The 3,322-nt window shown below is 43.1% G+C and overlaps 1 protein-coding gene across 1 annotated transcript in view; it reads left to right on the forward strand.

The window, feature by feature from the left end:
• Positions 1 to 3,322, forward strand: part of CMAS (cytidine monophosphate N-acetylneuraminic acid synthetase) — a 19,402-nt gene that overhangs the window by 15,205 nt on the left and 875 nt on the right. The gene's annotated exons all lie outside the window — the stretch shown is intronic.

Here is a 3,322-nt window from a genome sequence, read left to right on the forward strand (position 1 = left end):
ATTTGGTCTCATCACAGTTTTACAGCCACCATAAATTCCTCTCCTACCTGGTTTATTCCAAGAATGGCACATTATCTCATAAATGTGTACACTTACCTAATAAACACTAACCATTTCCTGTGGACATTTACATCTACTTCAACTATAAAAACTATTCATGCAAAACTGGCAAGAAGCAATTGATTCAGGCCCACTATACAGGAAGCTATTTTCCTTTGTTAGGATTGGGTGGATTTATACAGCTCAGAGTCTGCTCCTAGAGGCCAGACAAAAGTTGGAAGAAGAAAAAAGACCATCTTCTATTTTAATTTCCTGAACACATTATCCTGGTTTTACTTACATCTATCTGGCTTTTCCACTGCTGACTTTATTTTCTCCTAGCCCCTTCAGTTTACACATTCTCAAAGCTTCCAACTCCAATTCTTGTTCTTCTCAATGACATCTCTATTCAAAGTTTTAGCTATAGCCTCAATGCAGATGACTCCAAAACCTAGTGACTGAAATCTAATCTCTGCTTGAGTTCTGGTTGCATCTCCAACTCTTCGTGTTATAAGCTAGACCCGGACTTCACCTCTCAAATTTGATTTTATCACTGAGACATCACAGTCTTAATTTCTCCTTTTCATCTCTAGTCAGACACCAGTTTTTAAGCTTGATACTACTAAGTGTCCTTTTCCATTTATCCAATATTATTGCTAGATTAATGGTTCAGGTGTTTGCTGTTATCCTTTCCAAATCTTTTAGTGACTCCATGCTGACCACAGAATGTGATAAAACATTCCCCAGTCCAAATGTACTGGGGACACAACATGTTTCCAGCCTCAGCTCCTACTGATCCTTGTGAGTCCCTTGACCCCAGTCAAGCTATTTAGTGTAATTCTCCACAATGCCTCTGTTAGCCTAGTCTTCTCAAGTCTGACCTTTAACCACCGCATGAATCATTCACTGCTCAAAAACCTCCTGCCAAAATACCTACCAAAGTAAATACTGTGCAGGAGTATAGATTATACTGGAGTCTTATATTTCAGTGACCCAAAGCCAAGTGTGAGGAGACGACCGTTAAATCCTCACTGTGGCTGCTATTTCTTGTGTTTCCACTAGTAGTGAGTCTTAGTCAAAAAAGGTATGTTCAGACCTGATACGTAAAGAACTCAGAAGTTGCCAACCCCTTCCACACAACAAGAAAAACTGACTCAGTGACTTTTCTTGGACTATAAGACAGACAACTGAGGTTGAAGAGCGAAGAACCATTCATCAGAAGAGACAGGCACATCCTGAGAGATACAGCACCTGACATTTGTGTATCTGGGGCAAAAGCTGCTGGGTACTGTAAGTGAAGAACATAACTAGTAATCTCGGTGAATCGCTAAAAGTTGAGTGTGGACTAATGTGAAAGTGAGAAACTCCTAGAGGCCATTGTCATAGGGGGTGGGGTTGAGGAACACTTTCCCTCCAGGAATGCCAACAGGTTCTCACAGGATGGATCTGAAGACCTGAGAAAAAGTCCTCTATGGCCCTGGCAGGAGGAGAAGAACTGCCATTGTGAAACCCTCCCCCATCCTTCTCCCTAACAAAGGCCTACTCTTCAGTAAGATGGACATCACCCCAGAGGACAATACTGAAAACTTACCCCAGCCAGCAGAAGGGAACTCCTCCACTCCAGCTCACTCCAGTCTTCCTCTCACCTAAAGGGGTAAAAATACCATAGTCAATAGGAACAAGAGGACATCAAGGAAATAGATTGTGAACGCTGCAAGCAGAAAAGAAGGCAGAAGCAGCGGGAAGGAAGCTGGCCCCTGGAGCAGGGGCCAAAACACTTGCGAAGGCCACACTCCTAAGACAAGCCTCCTGGAAGACCGAGACTTAGACTGCCCTTCCTCTCCCACACGCTGCACCACACCATTGCGTTGCCGGTACAATAACAGCGGGTTACAGCTGAAAAGGCCACACAACACAGATTCCTACTGAGGAGCGATACAAAAGGAAGTCCCAAAGTCAAACACAAGGACAGGAGGAATTTGAAGTCTCTGGTACCTGTAGCTACAAGAAACATTAAACACAGCCCAACTCCCAGTAAGATTAATATAAATCTTCACACTAAACACCTATTTGTCTTGGTACCTATCACCCAATAACATACCTCGCTTTCGAAAACAACAAAAAAATATATAAGGCATACCATAAAGCAAAGAAAATCAGAGTCTGACGAGACAAAGCAATCACCAGACCCAGATTCATATATGACACAGTGTCATGCTGGAGCATTGAAGCCTGCTGGCTGCGCCAAGTGTCATGCTGGGGCTCAGGCCCCAGCAGATGAATGCAGGATTCAGTGAGGCCGAAAAGGAACAACAATGGAGCCACAGATAGGGGGTTCATACCACTACATTATGTTCTCGATGACGGCTGGTAGAGACACAAGAAGCAAACATCCGTCAGTACCCCAACAAGGGGTCCTCCTGCACCAGTCTCCCTGGCAGCCGGGTGAGACACAGGAAGTAGGATCCACAGGATCTGCACCATCCACGACACCTGCACTTGCTAACAAAGTTATATACAAAATAGTAGTGGCTAATGGCCAGCTGGTTACAGCTGATGGCCAATTAATTACATGAGTGCTTGCATATGCGGGTTACATAACTGAGCCAGCACCTTTCCACGTGAGGCCGAAAGCCTGGAAACTGCTCTCCTAGGGCCTTGCCCAACACACAGATGCTAATATTATTAGACAGGCAATTTACATAGCTATGATGAATATGTAAAGGGATGTATGGAAAAAATACACAACATGAAAGACAGATAATATGAGCAGAAAGATGGAAGCTATAAGAAAGATTCAGAAGAAAATGCTATAAATCAGACACAGCAACAGAATGCCTTTGATGAGTACATCAGTAGAGGAAAGAATGAGTAAACTTAAATATTAGCTAATTTTCTTGTTTTTTCTCTTTATATCTGAGTTACATATGTTACATTTTATTACTTTTTTCCAGCTCTATTGAGATACACATATTTGACACATAACATTGTGTAAATTTAAGGTGTATAATATGATTTGAAATACAGCCCATTATATACATTATAAAACAATTTCCACAAGATTAGTTAATACAGCAGTTCTCAACCTGTGGGCCGCGACCCCTTTGGGGGTCGAATGACCCTTTCACTGGGGTCGCCGGGTACTTGCATGTGGGCGTATCTGCATGTGGGCCTGGAGACGGATAGAGGAGCCGTGTCTTGGTTCCTAAGACCATCGAAAATACCGTATTTGCCGGCGTATAAGACGACTCGGCGTATAAGACGACCCCCTAACATTTCCACT

Source organism: Hipposideros armiger, unplaced genomic scaffold (genome assembly GCF_001890085.2).
Source record: "Hipposideros armiger isolate ML-2016 unplaced genomic scaffold, ASM189008v1 scaffold_904, whole genome shotgun sequence".
NCBI lineage: Eukaryota > Metazoa > Chordata > Mammalia > Chiroptera > Hipposideridae > Hipposideros > Hipposideros armiger.